A 27102-nucleotide genomic window follows, 5' to 3' on the forward strand; every position below is an offset into this window, starting at 1 on the left:
GCTGCTCCTCAGCGCAACCATCGCCAACAGCTCCCCAGACCTGGTTGAATTCAGACCAGAATCGGGCATCGTCCTGAAGGACCAGCCCGGCTTATTGATAACAAACTGCCGCCTGCACACACATAGGGTGTTCATCGGGCTCGACCCCACAGAAGTGTACAGGGCAAACTTCGCCAGCAGTACAGTGAACCTGGTCTCCTGGGCAGGTAGCCGGTGGACCAAGTCTGTCCTGAAGCATGCTGAGGCAGACATAGTCCACATGCTACGCCAGATGGAGAAGTTCACGGTAACGCAAGCAGAAGTGAGTGGACTCAAAAGAGAGAAGATGTTCATTGGAGGCCTGCTAATGGCAGCCTCAGCTGTAGGATCCCTCTTCAGTTTCGGCTTATCAGCAGTTAACAGCATCACACTATCAACGGTAAAGAGACACGTTAGCAAGCTCCAGGAGGTGATCCCTGAAATACAGGCTCAGCTTAACGTATAGAAAGAAAGTCTTGAGACCATCGGACAAATCGTACGAGACACCGTGGTAATCCTTAACACCCATACCAATGTGCTCAAAAAGACCGTGGGCGTAATTGACCAACTAACGTCAGTGTTGCAGGAAGATTATGCACACACACAGATGTTGAATATGCTCATGGCAGACATGACCAGGGACGTCGGATCTTCCATTGACAGCCTCGCCATCGGTAGGATTCCACCCTACATTGTCCCTTTAACCTTGGTCCACCAACTTCTCGAGTCCACAACTCAGTGTAGTCACACCGTTACAAGCTCACCTCACGTACGCATTGGGAAGCTCAATCCCAATCTATGTAGATCCAGAGGATCTTGTAATGGTGTTTCTAATTAACTTAAAGATTGTCACTACTGAAAACATCTACAGGCTCAAAAGTGTCATGAACGTAGGTCTCTGGCAAGGAGACAATCACCTTAAGATCCACACACCATCCGTAGTGGCTTTCAGCGATGCTAATCCTGAGCTATACTTAGTGCCGAATCTCAAAATGTGCACTGTCACGAAGGGCATTCATTATTTGTGTGCCAGCAAACCATTCATCCGAGATGACACTGCCGGCATCTGCGGTCTCAAAACTCTTACTGGGACAAATCGCTGTCCAACGACCATCACGCCGTTCCGCCAAGTCACGGACACTCAGGTAGAGATAGTAGGACAACGCTGATTAGTCAACACCCCCGTAACATCAGCCCTACTAGTGTACGACCGTCATGACACGTCGACTCATATCAAACTCCCACGAAAAACGTTGTGGGTCACGGTACCCGAAAACACCCTGCTCTGTATTGATGAGGTATCTCTCTATCACCTGCATCAATGACCAATGACCAATACAAAGGAGCCATTGAAGTGTCCGACTGTTACAATCAAACCGCTATCGAAATAGACCAACAGACTCTGGAGAAAATCCAGTATGAGGGTTCTCAAGTCATCGACGTGGCAACAATAGATAAAACTTTGAAAGAGATTCGAAATCAAGATCTCAAAAAATACCAAGCCCTATTGTATGTTTGGTCTACTCCTGACACACTGTTGTTTGTAGCCACAATCATCGGTTACTTGATTACCCTCGGCTTAGCTCTGTGGGTGCGTAGATACGCCCATACCCTTCAGAACGGTATAACCAGGTGTTCGCGAGCCCTTGCCAGACTAGCCTGAAGAAAATGACGCATGGCCGAACCGTCTGAAGACATTGAAGCTAACCCAAATTTAGACCGAGAACACAAAGCCGACCAGGTATCCAAGCTACTAAATTTGGAGTAGTCAAACGTGCCATGAATAATATAAATAATTAGGCAAATGTAAGATGTGGTACCATAGTCGGACCACTTTAGCATGTAGTAGCCACTCTGCTAGTCTGACACTAACCCTCCTCAGCCTCACCACCAGTGGAAGACATCACGCACCGTCCGTCACAGCCTTCCTCGTTTTGGCGATTCAAAGTTGGAGACCCAAAGTCGAATCGAGTGGGCTCCTTCAAAGAAAAAAGAAAAGATAAACCCCATACAGCAAGGCCTGGTATATCTCCAGGTGTCAAAGAGGAGACATTTTAAGCCATACACGGCTTGGATCTGTCAACAAACCCCACTATATTCAGGATTTAGAACTTCCCCAAAGTGCATTCTCCACATAGCTGGGAATTCTTATCAGTGGCCCAAACCAGACACCACTCAAAACCCCCTTTCACAGCTCTGCTAGATAAATAACAATCTAATCATGAAACAAGAGTGACCCCTGTGGAACGACTTGGGAAGGACAGGTTAATTTCAGAATCAGAATCATAAGAAGTTTATTGCCATTGCCAGTGAACAGGATTCACAGACTAGGAATTTGCTTCGGTACAATGGTGCAACATTAAGAAGAGATAAAATGCTAGGATAAAATATAACATATGTGTCAAAATAAGATAAAATATAAGTAAAAAAAAAGAAATATGAAAGGCTGTGTGCAACAGAAAAACAGAGAAACAGAAAAAACAGTGCAGTGGAAGGAGTGCAATTAAAAAACCAAAGTACATTGTCTAAAGTGACCCATGATAAAATGATAAAGTGACAGAGTTAAGCTTAAGGTGACTGAGTTATGAGGTGTTCATGAGTCTAACGGTAGAGGGGAAGAAACTGTTCTTATGGCGGGAGGTTCTGGTCCGGATGGACCGTAGCCTCCTGCCCGAGGGGAGTGGTTTGAATAGACCGTGAGCAGGGTGAGAAGGGTCAGTTGTGATCCGACCTGCTCGGACCAGAGTCCTGGAGACGTGCAGGTCGTGGAGAGATGGAAGGCTACAGCCGATCACCTTCTCAGCAGAGGCCACAATGCGCTGCAGTCTGTGTCTGTTCCTGGCTGTGGCCCCGGCGTACCACACCATGATGGAGGAGCAGAGGATGGACTCGATGATGGCCGTGTAGAACTGCACCATCAGCTGGACAGGCAGCTTGGCCTTCTTCAGTTGCCGCAGGAAGTACATCCTCTGCTGGGCCTTCTTGATGAGGGAGCTGATGGTTGACTCCCACTTGAGGTCCTGGGTGATGGTGGTGCAGAGGAAGCGGTGACAGACCACAGTGGCGATGGGGCTGTTGGTGAGGGTGAGGGAGGGCGGGGGGGCTGTGGCTTTTCTGAAGTCCACGATCATCTCCACTGTTTTCTGGGCGTTGAGCTCCAAGTTGTTGCTGCTGCACCAGGTCACCAGCCGGTCCACCTCCCTCCTGTAGGCAGACTCATCCCCATCCGAAATGACTCAGATGAGGGTGGTGTCATCCGCAAACTTGATGAGCTTTACAGAGTCGTGGCTGGAGGTGCAGCAGTTAGTGTAGAGGGAGAAGAGCACAGGGGAAAGGACACAGCCCTGTGGAGATCCTGTGCTGAGAGCCCGAGTGTTCGAGACATTTTTTCCCAGCCTCACACGCTGACTCCGGTCTGCAGGTGGAGTTGGGCACGTGGTGCAGAGAAAAGACTCAAGACTGCAAGACTCAAACTCCTAACCTCATTTTAAAAAGGGAGTTTCATTGTATTGTTGTAGCAAAAGAACAAAAAAAAAAGAGAAAAGGAAACATGTCACTCTTTTCTATGCATGCATGAAAGTGTTATATTTGATGTGTTATAACTGTTCATTGGGGAATGTTTATATATATATATATATATATATATATATATATATATATATATATATGTATGTGTGTGTGTGTGTGTGGTATATAATTCCAGGTAAACCAGTTACAAGATCTATTCTGCAGGACTTGGTTTGGTTTCAAAGCAGAATGTTGGAGCCATGCTGATTTATATATATAAAACTAGACAATGGAAACTCCAGAAACTACATTACCCAGAATTCTTGGGGGTGGAGCTTATTAACCCTTTAAAAGAGCTCGCGCCTGTGAATTTGCTTGCTTCTTCTGCTTCGCTTACCTCTTTACTATTCTCTCGTCTTTTCCTTGAGTCTAAAGACGCGCCTAAAGCCGTCAAGATTTATGACTCTTTGTCTAAAGCCACGTGCTACTTAAGACTCTTTCTTGTTTGGCATACCGACAAGAATTTATTTTCTGACACTTTTGCAACCTTTGTCAAGTTAAACATGCCGGCGCATTTAACTTCCTTTATCGAATTTTCAAATTAAAACCTTTTTTCTTTTTCAAACTCCAATTTCCTTTCACAAACATTTTTCAGCTAATTTTGCATTGAATTCTGATTCGACCAAGCTTCCAAAAAGACGACGACAAAAGACAAATTTTTGATTTTTGATAGAGAATAAAGACGCTCAAACCTTTATTCTGACGAGCCATACTCCAGAGCGCTGCAGAGGAAAAACATCCAGGTCAGCTGAGACATCCACAGCGACTTGAACTGCCGCTGCAAAATCACAGCATCGCAATAACAGAAATCATCCCCGCCACTGATGAGACCGAGGTCGGACTGGCAGAGCCTCTTTGTCACGGTCCCTGGCAAAGCTGTGTGGCGGACAGAGCGTCGACTGAACCAGACGATTCCAGCATCGGACCTCACGGTGACTCGCTGCACTGCGCAAGTAAGACCGGGCTATGTTGTCAGATAAACAGAGTGGCTTTATTTAACTCTATTCAAAATCATTAATCTTCTCTCAGGTTAACAATAACAAAGTAAATTACCTGTTAATTAGGACGAATCTTACTCCTAAAACTCCTGCTACGAAACCAAATTATCTGAACATCGCATAATCCTTGCTCATCGAAGGTTGTCATAATTAAATTGATCACTGTGATATGTCCTGTTATTTAACTCCTGCCAGGGTTAAATAAATATCTTAATCGTGTGAAGTTGTCTGTGATTTTTTTATGGTTTTACAGAGGGTGTCGGATCTGATCTGCGGAGCTTATCCTTTAGAAACTGAGACTGATTAATTAAACTGAGACTGATTAATTAAATCGAGACTAATCAATTAATGAATGTATAAACTCAGAAGTACTTATACTTTGAAATAAGTGGTGCCCCAGTATAAAATTCTCCACAAGTGATAATTTTCAATATTCCAAAACATTATTATATTCATCCTCTGGTTTTCCCCTACACTAGTGAGATACTATCAAATTCTGTAAATCTAGGTAATACCTCAGTAGTGGCACCCACCTCAATAGCAGGGTGTAGTGGCTGGGTTAAGGCATGCAGGGATATGTTTAACCAGTAATCCAGGAAATCTTGTTCTGTAAAAGGAGAGTGAACTACAGGTGGTTTTCCATGCATAAGTGTTGCCACCATGTCAAACAAGAACTTTGAGTTACGCTTGTTTTTGTTGATCAAATCAGAGTAGTAGGTACATATTGTAGCCAATAATGCATGCTTATAGTCTAAGATAGCATCACGCCACGCAAGGTGGAATGCTTCTAATTTTGAATGACGCCATTTCCGTTCTAGACCTCTTGCTTTATGCTTGAGGTCACGCAGATAATCATTGAACCAAGGTGACTGTGATTTGGGGGAGCGCGATTTTAACACAGGTGGTGCAGTCATGTCTAGTGTAGTTTTGAGCACTGAGTTTAAACTATCCACAAGTCTGTCTACTGACTGGGTATTTGTCAAATGTGAAGCTAAGACATCAGGTAGTCTAGCTTCGAGTTCAGTCTTAGTTGAGGAGTTGATGCATCGCCGTAATGATATATAAGGTTGTTGTTCCACTAAACACGGCAGTGAAACTGTAAACTTAATAAGTGAGTGATCAGACACCACTGATGTAAGAGGCATGATGTCAATATTCGTGACAGCAATACCACATGCGATCACCAGATCCAGGGTATTTCCACTAATGTGCTTCGAATCCCAACTGCATTGCCAAAATCCTAATGCATCCACAATTTCCATAAATAATTTGCAGAGGGGATCAGAAGGCTTATTTATATAAATATTAAAGTCACCAATGATCAGAATGTTATCTACACTAGTTGACAAGTTAGAGATGAATGCACTAAATTCATCTAAGAATTCAGAATATGGGCCAGGAGACCTATATACAGTGACAAAGTAATACTACTGATTTTTATTCTTCTGACCTTGGCAATGTGTAATATCCTGAGCAGAGTGGAGAATCAGATGCTCAAATGAGTTATATTTGTAACCCCCAACAGCTAATAAGCTAAATCTAGATTTATAAATAAGAGCAACACCCCTGCCTTGCTTCGCATCACAAGGGAAGTGACTAGATGTATATGCTGGTGGGCAGGCCTCATTTAAGGGGAGGACAGATGTAGGTTTAAGCCAGGTTTCACATAACTCAATCATATCTAAGTGATGACCAATAATTAGATCATTGATCAACAATGATTTTGAAAGATGGGGTGAGGATCACGACTTTGTGAACAACTGTGTGAAAAAATAGTCCAACAGTTAAAGACCAGTGTTTCACAATGTTCAGTTGCAAGGAATTTAGGGATTCTATCATCTAAAGTACATAATATAATCAGAAGATTCAGAGAATCTGGAGAACTTTCTACACGTAAGTGACAAGGCCGAAAACCAACACTGAATGCCCGGGACCTTTGATCCCTCAGGTGGCACTGCATTAAAAACCGACATCATTGTGTAAAGGATCTTACCGCATAGGCTCAGGAACATTTCAGAAAACCATTGTCAGTTAACACAATTCTTTGCTACATCTACAAGTGCAAGTTAAAACTCTATCATGCAAAGTGAAAGCCATACATCAACAACATCCAGAAATGCCACCGCCTTCTCTGGGCCCAAGCTCATTTGAAATGGACAGACGCAAAATGGAAAAGTGTGCTGTGGTCTGAAGAGTCAACATTTAAAATTGTTTTTTAAATCATGGACGTCGTGTCCTCTGGACAAAAGAGGAAAAATACCATCCAGATTGTTACCAGCGCAAAGTTCAAAAGCCAGCATCTGTGATGGTATGGGGGTGTGTTCGTGCCCATGGCATGGGCAACTTACACATCTGTGATGGCACATCAATGCTGAAAGGTACATCCGGGTTTTGGAGCAACACATGCTGCCATCCAAGCAACGTCTTTTTCAGGGACGTCCCTGCTTATTTCAGCAAGACAGTGCCAAGCCACATTCTGCACGTGTTACAACAGCGTGGCTTCGTAGTAAAAGAGTGCAGGTACTAGAATGGCTTGCCTGCAGTCCAGACCTGTCGCCCACTGAAAATGTGTGGTTCATTATGAAGCACAAAATACGACAACGGAGACCCCGGACTGTTGAACAACTGAATTTGTACATCAAGCAAAAATGGAAAAGAATTTCACCTACAAAGCTTGAACAATTTCACACAAAATTCATATAACTGGAAAGCAACCGGAATCCATCTGAAATCCACCTGAAAGCCGTCCTGTGAGACCAACACGGAGGTGGTTTTGTGCCGCGTAATGAACAGCTCCGTGGCGCGTCCCTCCGCTTCTTTTTCCATGAAAAAAACTCCTATAATGGTGGAATGTGCCAAAAAAGTGCTGATGTCCACATCTTCTGCCTTTTTGTGAAAATCAGACAAGGTCCCGGATCAACAAAGCTTTCACGTTGGAAATGATCTGGTTGTTCCAGTGGGGTGTCAGCCTGTCGATCGGGACTGGGAGCGCGCTGCACTCTCAGGAGTTGTGGGCAGTCCTTAAAGTGGCAGTAACACTCCGTAATCTGTTTAATCCCCATAAAATCGTCCCTGAAAGCCATATTAATTTTTCGAACTGTGTCCACCTGGAGGTCTTTCACAGTTTCAGGAAAAAAAATTGATGCAGCAAAGCTCCAAATCGTTCAGACATTTATTCGCAATAAAAAATAGACGAGAGGGGTGGACCACACCTCACTCAAAGCCTGCTCACAGGCGAATGACACAACCGACAGGCATGAAAAAACTCACGCATGCGCACGAGGGTTCAAGCTTGTCTGACGCAATCACACGTGATTCAAATCCATATGGTTTTTTTAAAAAAATAATAAGGTCGGATACTTTTCTAATAGACCTCGTATTATTGCTTTCTTGACATGACTTCATGGATTGCGTTCGCAGGCTCTGCTGAAGACAAATACGTACACATAGACAGCGGGGAAAGAGGGGAGGTGGCAGGCCGGCAGTGAGTGTTTAGGACAATTTTGTGACATATGTACTCCTGAGCTGTAGGGGGAGCTCAGTAGAGAAGAATGCAACCCCCCCACCAAATAAAAAATGGTGAAACAGCAAAAACTGACCATAGTTCATTATTCCTCTTTAAATCTGTTCACACCTCAAGTTTCTACACCACAAAATACATCCGGTGCCCTTACCGCCATCTCCGCCACACAGAACTGTCATCTTGTCACTGTAAATAAATCTAGTATACTAATAATTTAGTTCTGATCTTTCATTTGAATTAAATTTTCTTGTTACAGCAACAAGGGAAGATAAAAAAAAAATCCTAAGCAAGTAAGTGGAAATGCATTTGTTATTAATGAAAGTAGAAGTTCCTGCAGTATACGTACACTAAAATATCACTGAAGGTCCTCCTTCATCCTGACAGAGGAATGCCCTCTACTGAGTGCCATGTTTGTTATTACACTTAGAGTAGTAAGTCCCTTAAGCTTCTCCATTTTTTCAATTGAGGTCGCCACAATAGGCTCAATATGGATCTACATGATAATATGTCACATGTTTTATGCCGGATGACCTTTCTGATGAAATGCCATTACATGAAGAACGAGCAGGGGTGGTCTTCAACCAGGAACCTTCTGTTGTGGAAACAAGTGCACTAACCACTTGTCCATTACGCCACACTTGTTTTGACTCTCAGGATAAACTTTTAAAATTTTATTTGTGCTCCTCTTGCTTTGATTCTGTGTTTCCTATGAAACAGACACAAACTCCTGAGTGCTCGGCCTTTTGTCAGGGGCCATATGGTTCACTCAAAGCTCTGCGTGCGCACGAGGCCAGCCGAGGCTCAAGGTGTCAGCAGGGAGGGTGGTTTAAATTTAACTGCAACACGGCTGATATCTGCATGGTAGGTCCTGTAACCCCCCCCCCACTCTCTCTACCCCGTCCTCTCTCTCTCACAGTCTGTATTCACACTCATCACAGACACACAGCAGCTCTCGCAGTCTGTCAAGAGGCACTCCTCATCTTCCTTATCCTCCTCTTCTCCTTTCCCACCTCGACCCGACCACCTGGACTGTACACAGTCTGCTGAGGATGCAACAGACAGGAGAAAACGGAAGCTGAGAGACAAGAAGCAAACGCTCACACTGAGGATAAGGCTCGATCTGAGGCGGCGGGCTGACAGCACAGCCAGTGGCTCTGCAGCGACACAGCAGCACGGTGGGCTGAAGCTTCACTGCCAGAGGTAAGACTGGGCTCATCTCACAGCACCTGCTCAAACACTGCAACATTCACATTGTATGGAATTTATACGGCCAACATCTTGTAATATTACCATGAATAAATGCGTAAAAATCTATAAGGCCTGCTTTTCATCAATACAGCACTGAATGCATTACATTAAAAGAAGTTTTCTCATTTGATTTATTCTGCAGTTGCTTAAACTACACATGCACTAATAGACTGAGCAGGAATGGATTTAGATAAGATATAATCTGGGATGTGGCAGCTTTGTGACAAGATTGCTGCTAATTAGACAGAATGAGATTAGAGGCCAGGGCGGAGGCTCCAGGAGGCTCTGAGGGTCACTGGAACAGTGTGCAGATCTTTCTTTAATCTAATGGGATTGAATTTGCTCCAATGGAATGACATGATCTGGTTGTTATTGATAAAGACAGGGCTCTGAAGTCATTTATTTATTTTAATGTGCTATTGTACATCTGCTAAGGAGGGTATGTGTCATAGTTATTTGCAAGACTATTGCAAAAAATAATTATTATTGTCAATCTTGGTGCAATAATTGGGTCTACCTGAAATAGTTACTATTAAATTTTGGGATGAAACTGGGTAAAGCTGCAGATGCTTTACATTTTTAAAAGAATTGACAGTGTGATAAGGTGTGCTAAGTCTTGGTGGATACTGGGTTGCTCTCAACTCTCTGCATGAATCTTGAGAATGCGATTGTATTTTTCTTTATTTTTGCTCTTCAGAAATTGGTTTCTTTTTTAATAGTGTTGTTCACCAAACAAAATAAAGCCTCCATGCCTTTCAAGTGAATATGCCATCAGGGACAAACCACGATAATGTCCTGGCAGGGGTAAGGCACCCCGCTGTCAAATTTGCTCACCACATCAAAGCTGTGGCAATAATTCACCTGTTTCAGTACTCTGATACTGTCCTGAGTGTACACTGGTGCTGTAGGGTGGCCTGGGCTGCAGACAGGGAATTTCCAAAGGGCAGCATGTGCATGAGAGCCCACAGTGGTGTCTCACTGTGGGAACGACTGCTGGGGGCAGGGAGGGATGAGGTCAAGTTACTGGGCCTCCACTCGTGTCTCAGTTTGGTAACATGTTCATAGTAATCTAAGAGAGATGGACAATAATCAGATGTCACGCCTTTTCACTGTAGCTAAATTTAATTGAGAGAACATAGACAACATTATTAGTTGTCAAAGCAAAAAAATACCAAAGCCATTATCACATGTTCACATAGGATATCCTATGCTGCCATCCATAGTTTGATGACGTGCTGGTATGTAGTGGTCAGCACAGTAGCACAGATGTTACCAAGAAAATGCTTAGTATGACTCTCTAACAAGCTTTGCCATGGGTTATGATTTGTTGTTACACATGAAACATGCTGGCATTATATCAGTATCATTCTGTTATTCAAAATGACTTTTTAGTCATATGTCCTTTCATCAATCAATTTTCTTTGTCTGGGGCTTGGGTGACGTCAGTAGTTGGTCGTGTAGCCCAGATGACCCACAACATAACTGCATCTCCTAAGTCAGGATCCCAAAGTACTCTCCAGTCACATGGAATATGCAAACCCTCCAGCATGTTTGGAGTCTTTCTCAGGATTTCTTTCCAGTCAGATACACCAGTAAGGACTCCAAACATGTTCATGAGGTATCCCAATGAGATGTGTACACCACATCATCTGGCTCCTTTTGAAGGGGGATTGGTTCTACTCTGCATCCTTTCAGGATGAAAGCGCTCCTTTCTCTCTCTCCTTACTATAGAAACAGATTTCATCCCACAGCCTATTGTCTAAAAGGCCCAAAGCCCTTGTTTTGATGTTGCAGATTTAGAACTTTGTGTCTTGTTTTGATTGAGCAGGTGTGGAGCAGTGTCAGAAAGCCTCTATTGACCTCAACTTAGTGTTCTAGTACTTGAGTCCTATGTTGGTTTTGACACCGGTCTTGAGATCACCTTTTCACTTTTTCTGTCTTGTCTCAGAATTGTAAACAATTGTACTCTGTCTTGACTCAATCTTGGTCAAGAATTGGTATACACATTAATTAAAACTTATAATAACAAAATTACTAAATTAATTCATATTTTATTAACTGGTGTTAAATGTGATAGGAGATCCCACAGTGCAACACTCTCTTGGATCCATTGGTCCCACTGAGCGTCAAGAATGAGAGAACAATCAGCTGTCATTAAATTTGGTTTTGTCAATTGGAAAAAACTTCATTTGCACGTTCAATATTTTTTGTCAGGTATTTCAGGACATATAAACTAAAATGTTCCAGTATTTTTTTTTCTATTTTTTATTTTGAATATTAAGGCCTACAGCTCCAAAAAAAAAAAAAAAAAAAAAAAAATAGAAAATGCACATCTCAAATTACTAGAATATTTCAGAAGATCAGTTTGAAAAATAATTTAAATTACAGAAATATCTAACTTCTGAAAAGTATGCTCATTTATGCACTAAGTATTTGGTTGTGAATCTTTTTGAATGAAGTCCTGGATTACACCTGAAGTCCTGGTGTGGCATAAAGGCAGTCAGCCTGTAGCACTGCTGCAGCCTTCAGCTCATCTGGATTGTTGGTCCTGGTATCTCTTATGTTCATCTTGACAATATCCCTTAAAGAATCTATGAGGGATTGTCTGTGGTCAAGTACAGTAATACCATGGTCAGGTAACTAGTAATGCTGGGAACTCTGGGACTGTGATTTCCAAACCAAATATAAAATTTAGTTTATCTGAAAAGAGAACTTTGGACTATTGAGCAACAGTCCAGTTCTTTTCTCCTTAGCCCAAGTAAGAAGCTTCTGACATTGCCTCTGGTTCCCGAGTGGCTTGACACCAGGAATACAACACTTGTTGCCCATTTCCTGGACACGTCTGTATAAGGTGGCTCTTGAAGCACTGACTCCAGCCTCAGTCTTCTCCTACTGATGTAAATGGACTGTATTTATATAGCGCTTTTCCATCTGTATCAAAAGCACAAATCTCTTACAGTAATGCCTCACATTCACCCATTCCACCCATTCACTCACATACCAATGTCAGGGTGCTGCCATGCAAGGTGCTCACTACACATGGGGAGGAACCTGGGGATTAAGGACCTTGCACAAGGGTCCTTAGTGATTTTACAGTCAGACGGGGCTTTGAACCGAGGATCCTCTTGTCTCAGGCCCACTGCTCCTCAGAAGTGCGCCGAAGATCTTGAATAAGTTTTGCCTTACAATCTTCTCAAGGTTGTGGTTGACCCTGTTGCTTGTGCATCTTTTCCAACCACACTTTTCCCCTCCAGGCAACTTTCCATGAATATTCTTTGATCCAGAACTCTGATCACCCAGAGCATTCAGTAATAAACTTCTATGGCTTAAGCTCCTTGCGGAAAGTGTCCTTGAGTGTCTTCTGGACAACTGTGGACTGAATCAGATTGGAGAGATTCATGGTTTTCATACTGTATAAATAGTGACTTGAAATAAAATGTTCCAGTATTTTGAAATATGAATTTTCTTGTCACACATTTTCAGACTTATGCTTTTTTTAGGCCTCACCTCTTTCAAAGTCTTGGTTTTGACTCACACTGGAACTTTTAAGGTTTTGATCTTGACTGGGATTCTACATATATGGTTTTGTCCCCATCCCTACCTCCACCCACATTTTTTTGTTGCACACATAAACAAAATAGGAAACAAAATCTGACTGAGAGGATTTTCATGCAACATGATTCTGGGCAGGCTGTTTCATCCAACTCAAGTGGAGGCCCTGAAAACAATATACATATGACAGCTACTCTGGCCTTTTCAAACAATGGTCAGCTAAACTGTGGGGCCATGTTAAGAGATTGTCCAGAAATGAAATTCATTTTAGCTTCTTGTATCCATGATCTCAATGGTGTGGTCCTTGCTCAATGTCTAAGAACAGAGAGTTGAAATGCAGATCGATGGCGACATTTACTGCTTTGTGTTCAGCCTTGATGCTCCAAAGAAGGGACTGGTGACCATGTACATTAAAATATACCAACAGTCTGGAGGTTTTTATTTCAACTGATTACCTCACATTTCATGGGTTATTTTCCTCAAATCACATTGTCAATCATTGACCTCTCATGTTGAGGTGTTTTGGAGTTAAGACCTGCAGACTCACCTTGGCTCAGAGCAAAGGTTGAATTACAGCTGATGCTGCCTCAATCTATCAGTTACACTAACTTTCCATTTTCTCCAAATCTGTGAAGGATGGCACAGGATAATTGAACTCCTTCACTTTGAGAGTTATCAGCCTCGAGATCTCTCACGTTATGGAGGTCGAAAGGTTTGTCTGATGCCAGGGTGACATCAGGCATTGATATGGTTTCCAAAGGAAAAGTAGCAACCAAAGACTCATCCTGAAGCCAGGCTAAGGATGATACTTCAGCAGTGAATGTCATTTGGCTGGCCAGTGGAATGCCATGGAACTGCCACTATATGGGCTGACCACCTGCAATGTGTGGCCTTGCCATGCAGGTCCTATTCAGTAGGGAGGCATTTTCAATATATCAGGACCTTTGAAAGAAAGTGGGTAATTATGAACTAGAAAAAATTGTATTTTTATTTGTACTCAATGATGATGGGTTGATTTCCTTCTTGAAGATGTATAAGCTGAAGTTAGATCAATATCCGGATCTATACTGGATCCCCTGTTTTGACCCATATCAAAGATTAATGGACTGCATTTATACAGTGCTTTTCCATCTGCATCAGAAGCACAAAATGCTTTACAATTATGCCTTGCATTCACCCATTCATGCAAACACACTCACACACTGATATCAGGGTGCTGCCATGCAAGGTACTCACTACACACACAGGAGCAACTACGGATTATGGACCTTGCCCAAAGGCCCTTAGTAATTTTCTGGTTTGGCTGGGTTTTGAACCCAGGATCCTCTGGTCTGAAGCCCAACGCTTAACCACCAGACCATCACCTCCAAAAATGATGAATTGAAAGACCTGGCAGTTGCTCAAACATGATGAAATAATTTTAGTAATTCCTGCTGTGTTCAAATAGTCCTTCATAATGTAAGATCTTGTGGAAAGACTCCTACAAATGCCTGGGCTGGCAGACAGACACCCAGGATGCAACTTTAAAATGTTTGGGATCTGGCATGTGACTGAATGCAATGAGTTAATCTGTTTAAGTGTGTATGATAGTGGGACTGGGAGCCACAGCCTTCTGGTGCTTGCAGTCACCTTTAAACCCTGCATGTGTAGGGTTTGTGGTGTTAGGAAGGTCCCAAGGGTCTGAGACTGATTAAGTGTACTGGGATTTCATCATCCTTTGCGTACTTTGGTAAGCATTTTATTACCACTATTATTACATTCACAGCTGTTTGTTGTTTTGTTAGTAGGAATGCATAAACAAAACCCCTAATGAACAGATTTCCACAAAGTTTTGTGAGAAGGTCATGTCTAAAATGGAAAAGAACTTCCAATTTTACTGATGAACACATTTTTCCAAAAGTTAATTAAAATGTTGTCTACATGAGAAAAAGTGGGGACAGTATGGGTAATGCAAGTTATAAACAAAACAAACTAGAGTACTGCAATCATAGAGTGCAAACCTCTGCCAACACTAGTTTCCAAATCCACAAATTTTTACCTTGGAAAAAATTTAAGATCAAAGTCCTGTTAGAAGTGTGTTCTCATAAGCTAAACAAAAATATAAATGCAACACTTTTGGTTTTGCTCCCATTTTGTATGAGATGAACTCAAAGATCTAAAACTTTTTCCACATACACAATATCACCATTTCCCTCAAATATTGTTCACAAACCAGTCTAAATCTGTGATAGTGAGCACTTCTCCTTTGCTGAGATAATCCATCCCACCTCACAGGTGTGCCATACCAAGATGCTGATTAGACACCATGATTAGTGCACAGGTGTGCCTTAGACTGCCCACAATAAAAGGCCACTCTGAAAGGTGCAGTTTTGTTTTATTGGGGGGGGATACCAGTCAGTATCTGGTGTGACCACCATTTGCCTCATGCAGTGCAACACATCTCCTTCGCATAGAGCTGATCAGGTTGTCAATTGTGGCCTGTGGAATGTTGGTCCACTCCTCTTCAATGGCTGTGCGAAGTTGCTGGACATTGGCAGGAACTGGTACACGCTGTCGTATACGCCGGTCCAGAGCATCCCAAACATGCTCAATGGGTGACATGTCCGGTGAGTATGCCGGCCATGCAAGAACTGGGACATTTTCAGCTTCCAAGAATTGTGTACAGATCCTTGCAACATGGGGCCGTGCATTATCCTGCTGCAACATGAGGTGATGTTCTTGGATGTATGGCACAACAATGGGCCTCAGGATCTCGTCACAGTATCTCTGTGCATTCAAAATGCCATCAATAAAATGCACCTGTGTTCTTTGTCCATAACAGACGCCTGCCCATACCATAACCCCACTGCCACCATGGGCCACTCGATCTACAACATTGACATCAGAAAACCGCTCACCCACATGACGCCACACAAGCTGTCTGCCATCTGCCCTGGACAGTGTGAACCAGGATTCATCCATGAAGAGAACACCTCTCCAACGTGCCAAATGCCAGCAAATGTGAGCATTTGCCCACTCAAGTCAGTTATGACGACGAACTGGAGTCAGGTCGAGACCCCGATGAGGACGACGAGCATGCAGATGAGCTTCCCTGAGACGGTTTCTGACAGTTTGTGCAGAAATTCTTTGGTTATGCAAACCGATTGTTTCAGCAGCTGTCCAAGTGGCTGGTCTCAGACGATCTTGGAGGTGAACATGCTGGATGTGGAGGTCCTGGGCTGGTGTGGTTACACGTGGTCTGCGGTTGTGAGGCTGGTTGGATGTACTGCCAAATTCTCTGAAACGCCTTTGGAGACGGCTTATGGTAGAGAAATAAACATTCAATACACGAGCAACAGCTCTGGTTGACATTCCTGCTGTCAGCATGCCAATTGCACGATCCCTCAAATCTTGCGACATCTGTGGCATTGTGCTGTGTGATAAAACTGCACCTTTCAGAGTGGCCTTTTATTGTGGGCAGTCTAAGGCACACCTGTGCACTAATCATGGTGTCGAATCAGCATCTTGGTATGGCACACCTGTGAGGTGGGATGGATTATCTCAGCAAAGGAGAAGTGCTCACTATCACAGATTTAGACTGGTTTGTGAACAATATTTGAGGGAAATGGTGATATTGTGTATGTGGAAAAAGTTTTAGATCTTTGAGTTCATCTCATACAAAATGGGAGCAAAACCAAAAGTGTTGCGTTTATATTTTTGTTGAGTATATATGTTCTATATGTTCAAAAAAAAATTGTCCCAGTTAACTACTCCGAGACCTGGAGAAACTGCATTTCATTCTGCCTGTAAGGGTCGAGTGACAATAAAAGTCAGTCTGAGTCTGATATATCAGACTTGTGTCTGTATGTGGTAAAAGTATTCAACATGTAGAAACATCCACTTTCCTCTGCAGTGACTTTCATGTCTTCACGTCCTTGGCCTTTGAGACTGAGAGTTGCCTGCCTACGCAGGTTTTAAATATTGATTAGAGCAGGATTGCTTCCAAGTCATCCCATAATTTTTAGAAGTAACAGATACTGAAGCTTAATGGTGCTCGTGCATATCCACAAATTTTGTAAGATGAGTTTTTGGAGCAAAAGTAACAATTGTGGATTGATAAGAATAATTAAATTTGGATGATCAGGCTGGAGGATGTACTGTATCATTTTCTTTAACATTGTAATAAATATTTTAGATATATCACCTAATATCACCTAGAATAGATTTAGTTAATGATCAATTGCATGAAGCAGTGATGTAAACATAAAACCTATGATATCTGTCATACCTTCACTGAAAAAAGAGAATGTTTGAACCAGCTTAAAAAAGTGTTACAATTTGTAAAACACCTGAATGAATTCAGTTGTTTGAACTTAAGTTTGTAAGTTACAGTTGATTTAACTTTCAAACTTAAGTTCAAACAACTTAATACATTCAGGTTTTTACAAATTGTAACACTTTTTAAGTTGGTTCAAACATTCTCTTTTTTCAGTGTTGGCTCCTCAGATCACCATGTCATGCTATGTCAGATAAATCTCCACAAACACCACTTGTGTACTGATGGAAGATCGATGACTCCAGACAAAGGGTAAATTATCCCAAAGGTTCATTCCTGTGAAGGGATGAGGTAACTGACCACAGAGATTTTTAAGGGAGTTTGGAATAATTTTAACTTTTTTTGATGACCAGAGTAGTTATTCTGTACCATGTGAGAAACACCAGTCTCTATTACGGGATCTGGTCTGAGGGGGACAAAGGTGGAAATAAAAATTGTGCTGCTCTCTTTATGAAGATGAAATCTCTACTGGTGCAGTTTGTGCAGCAAAACAGAATAAGGTGGCTCCACTGTAGAAATAGAATACAGGGGACAATAGCAGCTGCTTTGTGCACGTTACAATAGTAGGAGTGTAATGTTACACAAAATTCATGGTTCAGTACATGCCATATGTTGGGTTCTCTGTTCGGTACATTTTTGGTACCGTGAAAACAAAACAAACAAATAAAAACAAAACATTATACTACTTATTACCTCCGCCATGTTTTTGCCCATTTGTTTGTTTGTTTGTCTGTTTGTAAGCAGCCTGGAGCCCACAACTTTTCATATATCATTGTGAAGTTTTTAGTGAAGATTCATATCCTGACAGGCAAGAAGTGATAAAATTTTCAAGGTAATAGGATAAAAGGTCAAAGTCAGGAAAAATCTTGGAAAATTGGAAAAGTCCCTATTTTTAACATCGAACAAATTTTCAAAAATTCATAACTCTGCCCAAAAAGATCACATTTGTTTCATGTTTGAGCCTTATGTAGGACGGCATCCTTTATCAACTGAAAAAGTTTTATACGGATCTGATCCAGATTACAGATTCTGTGGTCATTTACATTTAACATCAAAAAACCGCATTTAATGTATATTTTACATTATATCTTAATCAAAATGCCTCAATCACTCTCATATTTGAAAGTGAAGCACAGACAGGGCCTCACTATCACCTGACCAAGTTTGATCCAGATCTGATCCGGATTGTGGATTTTGTGAACATTTTAATTTAATATTGAAAAGCCCATTTGGTGTGCATTTTGCATTATATCTCAATCAAAAGTGCCTCCATCACTCTCATTTGTGACAATGAAGTTCAACCTGGCACACTCAATGAATAGACTAAATTTGATCTGCATCTGAGCCGTATTGCAGATTTAGCAGATATTTGATTTTAACATTGAAAACCCCTTTTGGTCTATATTTTGTATTATATTTTAGCACATGAAAAGCCACTTCTAACAAGACTTTGAATTTGAAATTTTTTTCCAAGGTAAAAATGTATGGAATTGGGAACTAGTGTTGGTGGAGGTTTGTGCTCATTGAGCGCGGTGCTCTAGTTTTCTGTTTTGTTTTTAAATAAAATGAGAGAGGGAGACTTTTGTAATGGGAGTTCAATGGCTTTCATGCGCATATCCCCTATAGCATTTTTTTTATTGCTTTGGTACGGTCTGAATTGTTGGACACTGCTTAAATGCCACTGGGACCTGAATTTACACTGTACTCACTAGGGCTGAAACGATTAGTCGAGTAACTCCAATAATTCGATTAAAAAAATGTTTGAGGCAAATTCTGTGCCTCGAAGCTCTGTTTAACGTTGTAATACATATGCCAGGCCTGAGTCTGGTGCTGTAATGTCCCCAGAAAGAAACAGAAGAAGACTTGAGCATGTGCATAAGCCATGTAAGAGCTAATCAATGTAGCACCAAAAGCTACTGCTTTCAAATGTGACACACAGTAAAATAAAGCCTTTTAAGAGAAAGAGGGTCCACGCTGATCATCTAAAATAGACTTACTGCGCATTTAAAGTGGAGCATTGTGTTTGTCTGTTTTTAAAAAACACACCATTTGGTCCGCTAGCTGCTCTCCGCTCTACGTGGGAAGTGGCTATTCGCCCGGAGGCTGGCTGCTGTCTCTCTCTGCCCAGTGTGAGGGGCTCAGCACTCCCTCACACTGTGCGAGTCACAGCTCCATCCCCGGCCACACTGACAAACAGTCTCTGAAAGAAGATCCTCTCAGCAGAAGTCCACTCTTTCTTTTGTGTTTTGCTCCGACTCGCACTGAGTCGGAGCAAAACATGCTTTTCAATTTTTGCTTCTTTGAGGAACACATAATGCTTCACAAGCACTGTAACAAATAAAATAATAATTTAAAAAAACTGACCGCGAGGCTTGCATGTTCAACCTCCAGCTGAAATGCATCTGCTGAATTGCAGAGAAAGAGGGATTAAAAAAATCACGCAGGGAACCAGTCCACCAATATTTAAAAAAAAAAAATCCAAAAAACTTAAAAATGGTTAAATTTAACAAGTTGGGGCCATTGCCATTTCAGCAAAATGCCAAGGCTTTGGCCCGACCATAGTCAGGCGAATAGACTATTTGTGCCTTATTCAGCAGACGATCGGGTGAATAGACATTTTGACATGGCTTTGCATCGATAGACTCTGCCCTCTACATACACTTTAAGTCAAGTTTTCATCGACAAGGTGCAAAGCGGATTTATCAGTGTGGCTTTTGTGGAAAAGCTGCACTCCAGAGCCCACTTTTTCACCAAATGGAAACTTTACCACTGCACTACAATCCCTGCCTTATACTGTAACAGGAGTGTAAAATGGCTAAAATCAACAAGGAGAGACATGTATTTTAAAAAAAAAGAGAGAGAGAGAGAGAAAAAAGCACTGACAAAACAGTGCTTTTTTTACAGCATATTTTTTGGTGATATGTGACTGAAAGTACTGTATTTGTGGCACTGTTGGCTTGCCATATTGTTATACACCATTCAGATCGCCTGCTGCATGATCTGACAGTCCGTTTCACATGCAGCAGCCTGCTGACATCTGCTGTGTGCGGCTGCTGCAGCCCGGCTGTGTGCGCTCAGAAGTGGCTGTCCGGCCCCCATATGATTATGTCTGTAAATACATATCATTAGCATGTCATGCAAGTGTACTCTCCCCCTGCACGCCACATATATGTGTGTGTGTGTGTGTGTGTGTGTGTGTGTGTGTGTGTGTGTGTGTGTGTGTGTGTGTGTGTGTGTGTGTGTGTGTGTGTGTGTGTGTGTGTAGGGGGGGCGACACACTCACACACATGCAATACACATGCATGCTAGGGTGGCCTTATTTTTGAAGCATTGAAAACTCTTGCTCTGACCCTCTCAAATGTTTCCAAATAATAAAAGAAAATTCTGGTAAAATATGAGGGCATTTTAACAATTTTAACAGGTTGCTCACTGTCCAGCTAATCAGTGCTACAACCCCTGGCAATAATTATGGAATCACAGGCCTCGGAGGATGTTCATTCAGTTGTTTAATTTTGTAGAAAAAAAGCAGATCACAGACATGACACAAAACTAAAGTCATTTCAAATGCCAACTTTCTGGCTTTAAGAAACACTATAAGAAATCAAGAAAAAACAAATTGTGGCAGTCAGTAATGGTTACTTTTTTAGACCAAGCAGAGGGAAAAAAATATGGACTCACTCAATTCTGAGGAATAAATTATGGAATCACTCTGTAAATTTTCATCCCCAAAACTAACACCTGCATCAAATCAGATCTGCTCGTTAGTCTGCATCTAAAATGGAGTGATCACACCTTGGAGAGCTGTTGCACCAAGTGGACTGACATGAATCATGGCTCCAACACGAGAGATGTCAATTGAAACAAAGGAGAGGATTATCAAACTCTTAAAAGAGGGTAAATCATCACGCAATGTTGCAAAAGATGTTGGTTGTTCACAGTCAGCTGTGTCTAAACTCTGGACCAAATACAAACAACATGGGAAGGTTGTTAAAGGCAAACATACTGGTAGACCAAGGAAGACATCAAAGCGTCAAGACAGAAAATTTAACACAATATGTCTCAAAAATCGAAAATGCACAACAAAACAAATGAGGAACGAATGGGAGGAAACTGGAGTCAACGTCTGTGACCGAACTGTAAGAAACTGCCTAAAGGAAATGGGATTTACATACAGAAAAGCTAAACAAAAGCCATCATTAACACCTAAACAGAAGAAAAAGGTTACAATGGGCTAAGGAAAAGCAATCGTGGACTGTGGATGACTGGATGAAAGTCATATTCAGCGATGAATCTTGAATCTGCATTGGGCAAGGTGATGATACTGGAACCTTTGTTTGGTGCCGTTCCAATGAGATTTATAAAGATGACTGCCTGAAGAGAACATGTAAATTTCCACAGTCATTGATGATATGGGGCTGCATGTCAGGTAAAGGCACTGGGGAGATGGCTGTCATTACATCATCAATAAATGCACAAGTTTACGTTGATATTTTGGACACTTTTCTTATCCCATCAATTGAAAGGATGTTTGGGGATGATGAAATCATTTTTCAAGATGATTATGCATCTTGCCATAGAGCAAAAACTGTGAAAACATTCCTTGCATAAAGACACATAGGGTCAATGTCATGGCCTGCAAATAGTCCGGATCTTAATCCAATTGAAAATCTTTGGTGGAAGTTGAAGAAAATGGTCCATGACAAGGCTCCAACCTGCAAAGCTGATCTGGCACCAGCAATCAGAGAAAGTTGGAGTCAGATTGATGAAGAGTACTGTTTGTCACTCATTAAGTCCATGCCTCAGAGACTGCAAGCTGTTATACAGTATAATACTGCTATGTAGACGCAATAGTCACACTATACATACAATATTTGAAAAGTGCTATTTGTCTCTTCAGTGTTCATATCTCATGTAGGGCATTGTAGGCCTACTTTTTTGATGATATCTACTACATATATTGGGTCTTGACTCAAACACAGAGAATGAATACAAAGAAATCTAAATGTCAAAGGTCATACCTGCTATCGCCTGAAGCAATATTACGGGTGCAAAGTTGCCTTCTAAGAAGCAGGTTTTAGGATACTTTCTCTACTGCATAGTGAAAACAAATGTCCAGGAAGAGAAGCTGCAACTAATACTGTTCAGAAAGTAGAGACATTTTGGAAGAAAGCAAAATTCCTGTTCGGCACAAACAAGACATGATTAAAAAAGTAGAAAATCTTTACCACACTTCGCAAGCTTTAAAGAAGAATGCATATAGAAGGTCTGCAAAACAAGTTGAAAATGAGATAGCATTCACTGAAGATTTTGAAGATCTTTTTGATGTGGCTCATCAAGATGCATTAAACATGATGAACATCCCTGAAGATAAAGACTTCTTGATTGCCCAAAGAGAAAAGGGACATTTAGTTTAGTGACGACAAGTTTACCATTACTTAATGATGTATTAACACAGACTAAATATGATTTCTTACTTAGTAAATGAAAATAAAATATGATTCATAATTCGTGTGTCTATTGATTTTTGTGTTCTAGAACTATTGGGTTATTTGTTGTTATTATGTTCCAGGCCTTTGAGCAACCTGTACAATTTGTTCAAATTAAAAAATATTTTTGTGGAATTATTTTCTAGGTAAATAGAAACTTTCTAGAGCAGGGGTGGCCAAGTTCGGTCCTCGAGAGCCACATTCCTGACACTCTTAGTTGTCTCCCTGCTCCAACCACCTGAATCCAACGAAAGGCTCATTAAAAGTCTGCTAACGAGTCTTTCATTGGATTCAGGTGTGTTGGTGCAGGGAGACAACTAAGAGTGTCAGGAATATGGCTCTCAAGGACCAAACATGGCCACCCCTGTTCTAGAGGGTCAGAGTAACACAATTCAAACTTTTAATTTTTCATTATATAGTAAGGGCCACCCTAATGCACGCCAAACGTGTTGCTTTTTGCATCGCCACACTTGTGGGGGCACTTAGACAAATTTCACATCCAGCTCCTGATCATTTGCTCACTGTTTTCGTGCTAACAGTGCGAACGGCCACACATTTTATAAGTGTCAACCAAGGGGTGTAGGATGTTCATGTGTGTCACCTGGAATTTGGCCAACACCTGCCGCAAGAAGGATCAAATGGGCTCCCACAGGGCACTCTCTGTCTTTGAGTGGACTTATCTCTGTGCTTGTTCTGTTGGACCTCAGTGCTGCTTTTGATACTGTTGACCATAAAATTTTATTACAGAGATTAGAGCATGTCATAGGTATTAAAGGCACTGCGCTGCGGTGGTTTGAATCATATTTGTCTAATAGATTACAGTTTGTTCATGTAAATGGGGAATCTTCTTCACAGACTAAAGTTAATTATGGAGTTCCACAAGGTTCTGTGCTAGGACCAATTTTATTCACTTTATACATGCTTCCCTTAGGCAGTATTATTAGACGGTATTGCTTAAATTTTCATTGTTACGCAGATGATACCCAGCTTTATCTATCCATGAAGCCAGAGGATACACACCAATTAGCTAAACTGCAGGATTGTCTTACAGACATAAAGACATGGATGACCTCTAATTTCCTGCTTTTAAACTCAGATAAAACTGAAGTTATTGTACTTGGCCCCACAAATCTTAGAAGCATGGTGTCTAACCAGATCGTTACTCTGGATGGCATTTCCCTGATCTCTAGTAATACTGTGAGAAATCTTGGAGTCATTTTTGATCAGGATATGTCATTCAAAGCGCATATTAAACAAATATGTAGGACTGCCTTTTTGCATTTACGCAATATCTCTAAAATCAGAAAGGTCTTGTCTCAGAGTGATGCTGAAAAACTAATTCATGCATTTATTTCCTCTAGGCTGGACTATTGTAATTCATTATTATCAGGTTGTCCTAAAAGTTCCCTAAAAAGCCTTCAGTTGGTTCAGAATGCTGCAGCTAGAGTACTGACGGGGACTAGCAGGAGAGAGCATATCTCACCCGTGTTGGCCTCTCTTCATTGGCTTCCTGTTAATTCTAGAATAGAATTTAAAATTCTTCTTCTTACTTATAAGGTTTTGAATAATCAGGTCCCATCTTATCTTAGGGACCTCGTAGTACCATATTACCCCATTAGAGCGCTTCGCTCTCAGACTGCGGGCTTACTTGTAGTTCCTAGGGTTTGTAAGAGTAGAATGGGAGGCAGAGCCTTCAGCTTTCAGGCTCCTCTCCTGTGGAACCAGCTCCCAATTCAGATCAGGGAGACAGATACCCTCTCTACTTTTAAGATTAGGCTTAAAACTTTCCTTTTCGCTAAGGCTTATAGTTAGGGCTGGATCGGGTGACCCTGGACCATCCCTTGGTTATGCTGCTTTAGACGTAGATTGTGGGGGGGTTCCCATGATGCACTGTTTCTTTCTCTTTTTGCTCCGTATGCATCACTCTGCATTTAATCATTAGTGATCGATCTCTGCCCCCCTTCACGGCATGTCTTTTTCCTGTTTTTTTCCCTCAGCCCCAACCAGTCTCAGCAGAAGACTGCCCCTCCCTGAGCCTGGTCCTGCTGGAGGTTTCTTCCTGTTAAAAGGGAGTTTTTCCTTCCCACTGTGGCCAAGTGCTTGCTCATAGGGGGTCGTTTTGACCGTTGGGGTTTTTCATAATTATTGTATGGCCTTGCTTTACAATATGGAGCACCTTGGGGCAACTGTTTGTTGTGATTTGGCGCTATATAAGAAAAAAGTTGATTGATTGATTTGAGCCGCTGGTGTGCGAGTTGTAGCGACAGGTGTACGAGGCATTGGAGCCAGCTCCAATTGTTCACGAATGGCATGCAATTCCTCTGTGTGCTAGTCAGCTTCAATCACGTTATGTGTGAAGGGGCCCATAGGGAGAGCCATGGACTATTGATGTTGTTTAAAAATGCAAAAGTACTTTTTATCCAATTACTCGATTAATCGCCACAGTAATTGATAGAATACTCGATTACTAAAATAATGGAGGGGGAAAAGAGAAAACAGAGGGAGTGTTGTGTGGGCCACTGAAGAGGAGGTACTGCTGGCCCACCACCACCAGAGGGCGCCCTACTTGAAGTGCGGGCTTCAAGCACGAGAGGGCATCGGAGCAACAGAGAGTGACAGCTGTCACTCGTCAACAGCACCAGCTGTCACTCATTCTACTATCATCATCCACATCACCATAAAAGCCGGACTGCAACTCCACCTCCCCGCCAAGAAATCAGCTACCACTCAGGTAACCTTCTCTGCTGTACCTTATCAAGACTAAATATTGTTCTGTGTGCAGCCGTTCATCCTGTGGATACAGTCTGTAGCTGGATTGGCAGATAGTGTGAGTTGCGACGTCTTCGCCTCTCATTCCTTCCAGGGAAGTGACTGACAGGAGCTGCATGGGTGATTCTGTTTCTGGAGGTGGAGGTTCTCCCTCCCGGAGGAACTGAGTATGGAGAGATTACTGGGTGTGTATCCACACACCCACCATTAACTGTTTCTGTTTCTGCCAGCAGTACCAGGTCTGACAGCTGGAGACGGTGGCCACCTGGGACCCAGGACTTGGCGGCTCCGGTGTTCTTCAGATCCATTGGCGGTGGAAGCCGTATGGGATCCGGCTCTTCTCTGGACAGACGTCTTCTATCCTCGAGCCTGCCCACACGTCACCTTGTGTATGATTGACTGTACTCCTCAACTGCAATTGTCTGTATTCTGTTGTGCAATTCACAACATTAAATTGTTACTTTTTGGCTTAATCCATTGTCTGTTCATTACCGCCCCCTGTTGTGGGTCCGTGTCACTACACTTTCACAACTTTCACAACTATATTTCAAGGGAAATATAGTCAAATCATAGTCCTGGGAGGCACAGTTGTTTCATGGGTATCTGGCATATGTATTGACATGTGAAAGGCCAGATCACGAATTTAAGTCAATTCCATTTGTTCAGCTGTATTTAAAAAAAGAAAAAAAATGCATAAAACATAAACTTTATTTGCAATTAGATATTTACATTCACTAAAGGTTGGGGTTTTCCATTCTCTACCTTTTTTCTGTGTGCTCATTTATGAAATAATAATAATATAAATTGTTAAATAACCAAAATTACTGGATGAGTTGAGCGACTGGAGTGAGCTCAACCAGTGCAAGAAGCTGACTGAACACACTCTCAAGGGACCATTGAGGTTGTTTTGGTACTGTGGATCCTGTTTCCCCTCACAGAATTCCAGCTACTCAGGGCTCTGGGAAAAGAGCACTATATATATAAGATAGAAACACCAGTGTTGGGCCGCATTTGTCCCTCAGTCCCTCATTGAAGAAATGACTTGAGAGCACTTTGAGCAGCAGGATGGGCACTGTGGCATTGGCTGCAATGTGGTTTTGCACAACCTGTTGTCATAAGAACAAGTGAAAATGGCTATAAGAGCATGGATAACTATTTCAAAAAATAAACTTTATTTGTGATTTCTATGGCAGAACTTTTATTTTGAACTGTTGAAAGAGATTCTACAACCTGGGTATAAATAAAGTATTTAACTCAAACCTGTGGGAGTTTTAAATGTATGGCCCAGCTGATAGAATGCATTATTTAAGTTCAGACAAATGTTTTGTGCATGTGCATCATAAGCTGCTTGTCTCTGAGTCCATAAATAATTCACATACATATCTTCACCTGTGCTACCAAACACTTAATGTGATTTGCTGCAGTGGACACAGTCAGCACGCGTCTCTGTGGAAGTGTAAAAGTGATCTAATGCTTGTGCTAGTTCACTATAGCATGGAGTAGGAATGATGGATGGCTGTGTATGCTGCATTAGCACCACACAGCGCCACAAATAGAAGCTTGATCTTTCACAGTGAGATCAACAGAGAAACGCTACAAAAATCACATCACTTAATCATTAGATTA

General features: G+C 41.9%; 1 protein-coding gene across 2 annotated transcripts in view; it reads left to right on the forward strand.

The window, feature by feature from the left end:
* The first annotated feature begins 9032 nt into the window (after nucleotides 1-9032).
* filip1l (filamin A interacting protein 1-like) overlaps nucleotides 9033-27102 on the forward strand; it is a 380097-nt gene continuing 362027 nt past the window's right edge. For both annotated transcript variants that reach the window (XM_034174527.1, XM_034174536.1), the window contains exon 1: nucleotides 9033-9306. The gene's annotated coding sequence lies outside the window, so the exon portion shown is untranslated. The remainder of the gene's footprint in view (nucleotides 9307-27102) is intronic.

Source organism: Thalassophryne amazonica, chromosome 1, assembly GCF_902500255.1.
Source record: "Thalassophryne amazonica chromosome 1, fThaAma1.1, whole genome shotgun sequence".
Taxonomy (NCBI): Eukaryota; Metazoa; Chordata; class Actinopteri; order Batrachoidiformes; family Batrachoididae; genus Thalassophryne; species Thalassophryne amazonica.